Below are 10,869 nucleotides of genomic sequence, written 5' to 3'. Positions count from 1 at the left end.
GCCGCGGTGGCTCAGTGGTTAGGGCGCTCGACTACTGATCCGGAGTTCCCGGGTTCGAACCCGGCCGCGGCGGCTGCGTTTTTATGGAGGAAAAACGCTAAGGCGCCCGTGTGCTGTGCGATGTCAGTGCACGTTAAAGATCCCCAGGTGGTCGAAATTATTCCGGAGCCCTCCACTACGGCACCTAATTCTTCCTTTCTTCTTTCACTCCCTCTCTTATTCCTTCCCTTACGGCGCGGTTCAGGTGTCCAACGATATATGAGACAGATACTGCGCCATTTCCTTTCCCCAAAAAAACCAATTATTATTATTCGTTTACACTGTACACATTGTACATCGCAGACTGAGCAGCGTTTACACGGCGCATGCTGAGCCGTGCTCCGCACGGGGAACCAGAGGTGCTCAAGTTACACTGCGTCTTGAATATATTCGCACACGGGAAGAGTGGCTAAGCGCAGTGTGCGTGCGCGTGCGTGCGTGCGTGTGTATGCGCGCGTCAGGTCAGCTCTGGCCACCGGCACCGACCAGCGCCTTGCCATGTGGTACACAGCGATTTCCGCGAAGCGACCTAAGCGCTGCGTAATGGGAATATTTTCTGTTCTAACTACAGGCAGTTATGGCTTATTTTCTCCCCCCACCCCTTTCTATTTGCCTATTTTCCTATAAGTACGATTTGCTCTCTACAATAATGTTATTTTGGTCATCACGCTTGTATCGCGTGGCTCAATCGCCTGAGCACATGCCCACCTCGTGATTTAACGATGCAGCAGTGGCGATGAAGGTTTCGCTGCGCTATCCAGCACAGTTTCATATCTATCTTTCCTCTTTGGCGGACTCGACACCGTGGGAACGTGCGGTTGAGAGACAGAGAGAGAGAGAAAAAAATTACGGGACGATCAGACATTTGATGACGTGCGAAAGCAGTTGGACTAACCCTCGATGATTGCCTCAATGATTTTGCTCTAATGAAAATGCTTTTACTGCTAGCCGAGGCTTCACACAGGCGCCAGAATTTTTTTGCAGCGTGAAGGTGGGTTGAGGGTGGCGTTGTGTGGGTGCGAGGTGAGGAGGTGGCAGGTGTGTGGTGCTTCCTGGGGCAACTGGCTTTCCCACTAATAATAATAATTGGTTTTTGTGGAAAGTAAATGGCGCAGTATCTGTCTCATGTATCGGCGGACACCTAAACCGCGCCGTAAGGGTAGGGATAAAGGAGGGAGTGAAAGAAGAAAGGAAGAAAGAGGTGCCGTAGTAGAGGGCTCCGGAATAATTTCGACCACCTGGGGATCTGACAGCACACCACCTGACCACCTGACATCGCACAGCACACGGGCGCCTTACCGTTTTGCCTCCATAAAAACGCAGCCGCCGCGGTCGGGTTCGTTTTTATGGAGGAAAAACGCTAAGGCGCCCGTGCGCTGTGCGATGTCAGTGCACGTTAAGGATCCCCAGGTGGCTTTCCCACTGCGTCTTTGAATTCGGTTTCACCGTTGCTTTTTAGTTCCGCTGCTGCCGGACTCAGTGGGTGGAGGCCTTGTGAAGGGTGGAGGCAGGTGAATTGGTAGTGGTGGTTTTATTAAAAATAATAGTAATAAGGAAGGAAAAGATTTTTGCTAGCCCCGGCATGTGCCATAGGTACTGAAGCACCTGAGCTGGGGCAGCGGAAATAAAGGATAGCAGGCAGAATGCAGAAATGAAATGAAAGAGGTGAGGGGACAGGAAGAGAGGATAGGGGAGAAGTAATATGTACAAACTATTTACACAATAAGAAATGTGTCCAGGTTGTGCGTGTGATTAGTTCATTTTAGAGGAATTAAATCACACACGCGCACAGCACTGTGTTGGTTACAACTGGAGTGGGGCGTCCAGTTATTAATCGTTCAAGGTAGAACTCGCGAAGCGTTCGAGGCAAATATTAGATTTTGCTTGCATGTCAGTTCACATTAAAGAATCATGGATGGGTATATAACACCGAAACAATCAAATACATCGCCCCCTCACAACGTGCCTGCTGCCTCGTTAAACGACAACATCAGGAAAGTGTTGCATCAAGTCGAGCGCAGTTTCTTTCAAACTGCATGCTCTTGTTTTGAGCGCATACACGTGCGAGGGACTAGCTAGTATTTCTAGCCACTGTACTCTCAAAATTCAAACGAAGGACTTCTGCGCATCCTCCAAGAAGCTAAGCTCAAGTCTGTGCACCACGTTCTTTGTCAAAATAGAGAATGATTACATCTGGAGGTGTGAAATAATTAGCTGCGGTTTAACTACTGCTCAGCTCGTTTAAAGAGCGAAAGCTGCTTTTAATTCCTCTAAAATGAACTAATCACGCGCACAACCTGGACACATTTCTTATTGTGTAAATAGTTTGTACATATTACTTCTCCCCCTGTCCTCTATTCCTGTCCCCTCACCTCTTTCATTTCATTTCTCCATTCTGCGTGCTGTCCTTTATTTCCGCTGCCCCAGCTCAGGTGCTTCAGTATCGATGGCATGTGCAGGGGCTAGCAAAAATCGCATCTTTTCCTTCTTTTTTTACTATTATTTTTTTAATAAAACCACTACCACCACCACCAACGGGCACCTGCATCCGGGATCGGCTCGGGACATTTTTGCGCGCGCGCGTCTTTCCGTCCCTTTACTCTCCTATCTTCCGACTCTGCTACTTTGAGCATGTCGCAACGGTTGTGGCTCAGCTTGAGCCATTGGGCAGGCCCGTGCACTTTTCATTGTTCCTGACAGCAGTAGCAGCAGCAACAGTAACGGGCACCTGTGAAAATGATAAATTGAAAATTGGTTTTTGGGGAAAAGAAATGGTGCAGTACCTGTCTCTCATACCGGCGGACACCTCAACGGCGCCGTTAGGGAAGGGATAAATAAGGGACTAAGAGAAGAAAGGAAGAAAGAGGTGCCGTAGTGGAGATAATAATAAAAATAATTGGTTTTGGGGAAAGGAAATAATAATAATAATTGGTTTTTTTGGGGAAAGGAAATGGCGCAGTATCTGTCTCATATATCTTTGGACACCTGAACCGCGCCGTAAGGGAAGGGATAAAGGAGGGAGTAAAAGAAGAAAGGAAGAATAGGTGCCGTAGTGGAGGGCTCCGGAATAATTTCGACCACCTGGGGATCTTTAACGTGCCCTGACATCGCACAGCACACGGGCGCCTTAGCGTTTTTCCTCCATAAAAACGCAGCCGCCGCGGTCGGGTTCGAACCCGGGAACTCCGGGTCAGTAGCCGAGCACCATAACCACTGAGCCACTGCGGCGGCCGCAACGCCACAGCCAGAGTCGCCCTCAGAGACGTTGGCCTGAAGGCGGCTGTCATTGCCTTCTACGGCATTCCTTTCACTCGTTTATCGCCTTCCGACTCTTCGACAAACCAGGGGAGTAACATCTGGACGCGCCACTGCAGCTGTAATCAACATAGTGCCGTGCGCGTGTTTTTATTGCTCCACCTTGAACTAATCACGCACACAACCTGAACACATTTTTTATTGTGTGAATAAATTATGAATATTACCTCCCCCCTATATTCTCTTCCTGTCCCCACACCTCCTTCATTCCACCCCTCCACCCTGCCTGCTATCCCCCATTTCCGCTGGCCCAGCTCAGGTGCCCCAGTATCGATGGCCACCAAAAATCCCCTCCCTCCCCCTTACTATTATTTTATTAAAAACCACTTATTTACTTACAACCCAGGGAGCGCAGCCTGCGCTGTCCGTCCCCCGTGTGCAGTCGCTGAAGCACCGACGCCCTTCCCAAGCCCTAGCGTAGTTCACGGGCTGACCTGCGAGTCGTGTGAGTCGGCAGCATTGGTCTCGTGTCAGTCCTTCGGCTCGTTGCCGCAAGGGTGCTCCCCATCTGCTCAGATTAGCTTGCCAGCGAGGTTGCGTCAGTCGAGTTCTACGCCCCAACGTCACCAGATCCGGTCATCTGTGCAACGCAACCTCCTCTCTGGTACGTGTTGTCGAGCCGGTGGCGACTCACGTCGCCTCGGTGTTTGTTTCGTCTTCCCCTACACTCTACACCTGGACGCGCCGCAACGCAGCCCCTCGTTCATCCATACCTCAATGCTCGTGTTCATTGGCTGCACAACTACGAATTCTCCAACTGCACCTACCGCACCCGCCCCATGCACAGCATCGCGCACTGCGCACCTCGTCGTTCCCTCCACGTCACGGGCTTGTCGCCGTGCTATTCGCCTTCCTGCAGTGAACTCTACAGCGCCAAGACTTCCTACGACTACGCTGCATCAACGTCACATAAGCCGGCAACACCCGCGTATCTCTACAATAGCTGCCCTGCACCGTTCACACTAGCCGATGACCTCGGAAGCATGCAACAGTCTCTTCATAAGAAATATCCACCGGCGGCACTGTCGGCATAAGCACCTCACATCCTTGGTGCTCGTGCAGCGTCGCGACCGTTTCAGTACCGAGTTCGGGTGCAGCATCGCTACGTTTCACGGCTCCTCAGCTCGCTCTCCAGTAGACCCGCCTCCCCCGCCAATGCGTTTTACCCAACCGCGACCTACGAAACAAGCCCTTTTCTTGCGAGCCTGCTTGGCCATTGGAGTACGAACGGGCACAGACTACACCCGCAGACATGACTATATATTGTTATTCCTAGTGTTCTGGTTCCCTCTGATTTGATAATCATTTCCTTCGTTTCTCTTTTTTTTTTCGACATGTTGTCTCGGTGAGTAGTCACTGGTAAAAATTTCAAAGCTTCCAGTGACTATATCGGTGGGGGCTCTGTAGCGCCATCGCAGAGCGGCGCTTACAAAAAGAGGAAGTACCAAGCACGGGCCGGGAGCAACGTTGAAAGCTCTTGGGCAGAGGGGACGTGTTGCTCGCTGGCCGTCGCTGCCCATCTGGTCTCAAGCCGTCTGCCATAAATCTGGGGCGGCATTCTTTTGCTGCGACTGAAGTAACAACGAAAATGAAAGTGCACGGGCTCAAGCTGAGCCACTATCGCTGCCAAGTGCAGACAGTAGGGGAGGTGGAAGAGATAGATGAGAGATTGACAGAAAGGAGGAGCGTCCCAACAAGCGCGTCATTTGAAGCGACGACGACGGGTTAGCAAGACATACCCCCGATGACAAGGAGCCATCGCCACATGTGTGAGCGCCCCTAGATCCCAGCCCCGTAAGGCCAGGAAGCCACCAGGCCCGCGTCCAGCACCCATATCTTTGAAAACGCAAGCTTTACTACTCTCCCCCCTAGCTCCTTCGCCGTGTGCTCGAGTTTGACTTAGAACCGAGGAGAAACCAGGTGACAGCTATGACGTCACTCAACCGCCGCCGAAACCGAGCGCTCACCTGTATTTCTATCGGCCGTCGGCGTTCTTTGTGTTCAGTGGCGTTGGCGTTGACAATATTTCAGATTCCTAAGGTTTTGAGGTACGGAAGGGCGCATAACTGGCTCCTTGGGTCAGTGGACGCCTCAGTCGCGCTTTAAGCAACGTGGCGGTAGTGACAAATGTGCGCTGCATGCGTTGGCATTGACAACGCTGTGGCAGTCACGCACCTCTGCAGCAATAGGCCGCACCGTTCATTGGGTGAGAGTGTCAGGGTGGGTCGGCTGCCTCATTGGTAGTAGATGCCGCTTCTAGAATGTAGAGCTAGTTGGTTGGCTGGGTGGTAGATGGCGCCTCTGTAGGGTGAAGTGGGTGGGGTGGGGCGAGGAGGTGGATCGAGGTTGGCGCTGGTGGGTGTGTGGGAAGTGGATGGAGCTTCTGGGGGGTTGAGGCTTCATTTTCCTAGGCTACAGACAGACAGATAGACAAACGCCGGCTTTTTCGCATTGTGACACTGGCACTGCTTACACAACGAAAAAATTTTTTTTTCTCAAGAAGGTAAATATGTGCTCTCACTTAGCGCTCCGGGCTGGTAGGCTCGGTTCACTATATGCCACCAGTTTCAGATCTACCAGCCACCTTACTGGTCGGTGGAGGTGGATTCCACGTACAGAGAAGCAGTCTATGCTGACACGGCTTCTCTCCTGTACCAGCCACTGCCAGAAGCCGCTGTTGAGATATTTCTTATTTACTTTCGTTTTCTTTATTTTGTTTCGGAAGAAACAACAATGTAAGCCGCGGCACTTGAAAAATTCCAAGACATTTCGGGGCCAAGAAATAGCATTGTTAACAAGCAAGCCTCTTTTCATCCAGCGTTTCGTTGCGTCACAATCTACATAATTATCGTCATGCAGTACACGCATGTTTCTTTAATAACCCAAATTTTTTCTTTTGTCGAATCCGTAGCAGTGTGCGACAGTCAGTCCGCTTCCTCCCCATGCGACGTCAAGCCGAACGCATGCCGGCAGTGGGGTATTGTATAAAAGCACTCAAAGGACCAAATGATACCACCCGTACACAAGGTTTAGGAACAAGCAAGTACAGAAGCCATCGGTTCTCAACATACGCATAGAGTGTCGACACAAAATTTGAAATAAAAGCACCGTTGCAAGGCACGGGGAAAACCCGGACGGCATCTCTTCGCATATAGTATGCCCGTTATTGTTTGGAGCGGAGTCGGTATACTTGCTACCGATATGCTTATTTGCACCATGCTTGGCAACTAACAAGGCGAAATCATCACGCCTTCTGCGACAAGTGGCGCTGCTGATGGCTCCTCCGTATACATCTGTGCATGCGAACGTGGCGGAAACAGCCGGACCTCAACACTTCAGGAAGACGTAGTTGTTGTCGTTATCCTCTCACAATGGCACATGGCCACACAGGGGGCTCGGCCAAGAATTGGGGTGAACAGAGAGTTTTCCAGAGAGACGTACCTCCAAGCTGGCGATGTGGTCCGACATGTTCCTCTTCTCCGTCTTCTTCACAGCATGCAGACACGGTTGTCTTGTGCCCACGCAAAGTGGATTGGTCGTTTTTAAAACCTTATCAAAAATCGCATGCCACCACGGACGGGGAGAGAGAGGACAACTATTAATTAACGCCCCAAGTCTGGGTAACCGAGTTTAGTATAGGTGGGCTGTGGTTGGAGTCAGGGCGGTTAGGTGGTTACCTAAACATGAGTGTTTCGAGTCACCAACAACCACAGCGATAAGAGGTGCGCATCAGGTGGTGGGACCCAGCTTTCTCGGGAATAACGGACGTGGAACGGCAGGAGGTTGTCTTGATGGCAGTGTGGTGACATGTTCAGCACTACGTATGCGTTTTTTTTTCCTTTTCACGTCACAACGTCGCATATTCGACAGCGGGGGGGGGGGGGGGGGGGTTGTCTTGAGCAGTTGAGTATGCGATGGTTGTAGACGTCTCAGGGTAGGGAACTTGCGCTTGTCTGATATAGTTTGTCTGTTCGCACTGGACGATGTGTGGGGAAGTGGGGAACGGGCCAACTTCTTCAGAACGGGGATAGGACCGGCCGTGACGCAATTCTGTAAATCTGTCTCTTCTGTGCTCCTGGCTGTGTCTGCTGATGGCAAGTCCTCATAACAATATGACAGCTGCGCTCGCCTCGAACACGCTGCAGGTATTCCCGAAAGAAGGAACGCACTAAGACAGTCTGTTTAGTTATCATAATTTCGACTACTGTGTGCTATGACGTTGGCCACATGCACTATGCATATAGCTCGTATAGATACTGCCGCCTCTGCCCTCCGACTGCAGCTCTAAATTTTCCCCCGCCCCCTCCACTTCCGGTCTAAGCCGACAAATGAACAGTCCAACGTGGAGAAAAAGTGCTTAATGCCCTGCCCATTTATCGCGATTTATATTCCATTAGAATGCACCTCCTGCTTAATCACAGCTCACACTTGGACCGCGTACAAATTCAATTAAAAGTAAAATATCCCGCAATGGGAAACGTATAAAGTGACAGAGATACACAGAGTCTAGTTTCAGCCACGTACTGTCTCTGAAAAAAGTAACCAGGCAAAGCAGTTTGTTGCTTAGTCTAGAGGGCCACTTATAGAACATTAAATCTTTTACTTTTATGATGCACAATCCCAAAGACGGTCACCCAACAGCCGCTGCTACCTGTGAATATCTGTAGCTACTGCATTTTCCGATCGCCCCAAGTGAGACGACTTAGATGCCAACATTCCTGAAATAAAGCAGTATTTCATAGCACACAAAATGAAGGTCTCATGGCTTGGTCAGCTCAGATCAAAGTTAAAGCGCCACCGTACCAACCCGCCGCGGTGGCCCAGTGGTTAGAGCGCTCGAATACTGACACGGAGTACCCTGGTTCGAACCTGAGCGTGGTTCGATGGAGGCGAAACGCAAAGGCGCCCGTGTGCTGTGCGATGTCAATGCACGTTAAAGATCCCAGGTGGACGAAATTATTAAGTAACCCTACACTACGGCTCCTTTCTTCTTTCACTCCATCCTTCACCCCTTCCCTTACGGCGCCGTTCAGGTGTCCGCCGAGATTTGAGACAAATACTGCGCCATTTCCGGTCCCCAAAAACAAATTTTCATTTTTTTTCCACCGTACTAAGGTGCCGCGAGAAAAATTGTTTTTGAGGAAAGGAAATGGCGCAGCAATTGTCTCAAAAGTCGGTGGACACCCAAACCACGCCGTAAGGGAAGGGAGGAAGGCGCAAGTGAAAGAAGCAATAGGTGCCGTAATGGAGGGCTCCGGAATAATTCCGACCACCTGTGGATATTTAACGTGCACTGACGTCGCACAGCACACGGGCTCCTTTTTTGCGTTTCGCCTCCATAGAAACGCGGCCGTCGCAGCCGGGTTCGAACCCATGAACTCCGGGCTCAGTAGCCGAACGCTCTAACCCTCGAGCTAGCGCCGCGGCCGAAAGATGCAGCGAGATGTCACTTTTTTCTCTGATTAATGCGATGAACACATTACAGCTGCTATCATCAGGGCCCATTCTGCCACAAGGGCACATATCAAGCATGACTCACAGGAAACACAAACGAAAATATTTTAGTAGTAGTAAGTGGTTTTATTAAAATAATAATATAAAGGAAGGAAACGATTTTTGATAGCCCCGGCGTCTGCCATCGATACTGAAGCACCTGAGCTGGGGAAGCAGAAGTAAAGGATAGCAGGCAGAATGGAGAAATGAAATTAAAGAGGTGAGGGGACAGGAAGAGCTTTCTTTTTGTTTAAAAACGTTTTGGTTAACGAATTTTGTGCTGAAGCTCCACTTCGGGCTACCAGGCACGATATTAGAGGGCTCTGGATTAATTTCGACCATGCGTAGTACCCCACATTACATGTATATGGACGCCACACAGCACACAAAAAAAATGGTATTTCGAACAGCCCATTATTACAGATTGTTACGAGATTACAGGCACCATACTTTCAATGTTGCTTTCTTTTTTTTCAGAAAGAACTAATCAACAAACCCATTCTACTGTTTCAAGACTTCCTCTAGGTATTTTATCATACAGGGAGCCTTTCCGACAGCCCATCGAGAAAACATCCAAGGCGTGTTTGAAAGAGTTATCTATGTTTGTTGATAAGCAATGACACTTCTGCTTTTGGCCCAAAAAAAAAATAAGGCAGCTAGTTCTGTGCCTGTTATCTCTCTTAATCTCTCAATGAGAACTACTGTACCCCACATCGATACACCCTGCTTAAATGCTTACTGCTTTGTGGGTATGCCCAGGGGATATATCCATGAAACGGCTCGCTTCTCTGCGGTTCGCCAAGCACTATTGGCCACACAACGCCAGCCAGCCTGACGTAACATGGTGAAACAGCCAATAACACGCGGAGAACCGCGAAGCAGCAACCCGACGTCACACGGCGAAGTGGCCAATAACGCAGCCAGCCACGGAAAAGCGAGCTGGTTCCAAAGCGAATCATCTTATGGATATGCCCCAAGTACTACGTAAACCTTTAGAAAAGTCTTCATGTGAGAAGTTGCATGCAATGCGCTGGGCTTCATAAGAGATCCCCCTTCTGTTGGAGAGCTTTGTGGATAAATTCTTCTGATTTGCAGTTATTTGCCATTGTCACCGACTACGGGGAAAGTATCAGTGCTTGTGATATATCAACAGTCCTGAGTGCACTAAGATCCAGTACTGAAGGCATGTATTGGAAAGGCAAGTACTGTGAATTCCCGCCTTGTAAACTGAGAGAGTGAAAATACTTTGCAAAAACATGCCACTTACCAGACATTAATCTCAATCCAGAGTGCAATATGAATGTCACCACATACGATGGCCACTCATTAATAGACACTATATGCATAAAAATTTTCCGATCAGTTTATAATTACTGCGTACAGAAAAATACTGCAATGGACCTCCTCTATACATGCAGCGCTGGCATAAGCAGTGTTCTAAGGCTGCCAGAAAACTTGTAAAAGAAATACCTTGATGCTGCTCTGAAGAACTTCACTTCTTCTGAAGCTGAATTGATCTTGAGTAACGCTTGTTGCAAGTTTTCAATTACTGAGCAGGACGAGGTTTTGATTCAGTAGCCATGATGTGGCAGGTGCTACCAAGCACATTACGTAACATGTACAGGGTGATCCCCTCTAGAGGGTGAACATGCCAGTGTGCGGCCGTTCTCTTTGTACTGCCAGTGCGTCCATCCCGGCTGTGCATCAAAGCGAAGCATCGTCTCCAGGTCATGCTGCATCTTTACCTCTTTGATTCAATTTGCAGGTGTGTCAAAAGCACGGGCTCTCCGGACAATGCAGCCACACACTATTGTGTTCACCCTGTACATGCATTCTGCACAGCTACTGTTGCACACAACCAAGACAGGCCGTATGCTTAACATTCACAACCCCTCAAAGATTATTTAAATAGTATTACTGAACTGTTTCTAGAAAAAATGGTTACAGTTTGGACACAAGAGGCTAGATAGTAAAGCAGCAAATGTGCAGTGTTCCAGCAAAACCTGAATTCAATACACAGGC

The 10,869-nt window shown here is 49.4% G+C and overlaps 1 non-coding gene across 1 annotated transcript; it reads left to right on the top strand.

The window, feature by feature from the left end:
• On the top strand, window positions 1-72 carry TRNAS-ACU (transfer RNA serine (anticodon ACU)). Its single transcript has one exon. It is a non-coding gene; the product is annotated as a tRNA-Ser (tRNA).
• The last annotated feature ends 10,797 nt before the right edge of the window (window positions 73-10,869 follow it).

This window comes from Amblyomma americanum, chromosome 2 (genome assembly GCF_052857255.1).
Source record: "Amblyomma americanum isolate KBUSLIRL-KWMA chromosome 2, ASM5285725v1, whole genome shotgun sequence".
NCBI classification, from domain to species: Eukaryota; Metazoa; Arthropoda; class Arachnida; order Ixodida; family Ixodidae; genus Amblyomma; species Amblyomma americanum.
The sequence above is the reverse complement of the archived record's forward strand: the minus strand, read 5'-3'. Positions and strand labels throughout refer to the sequence as shown.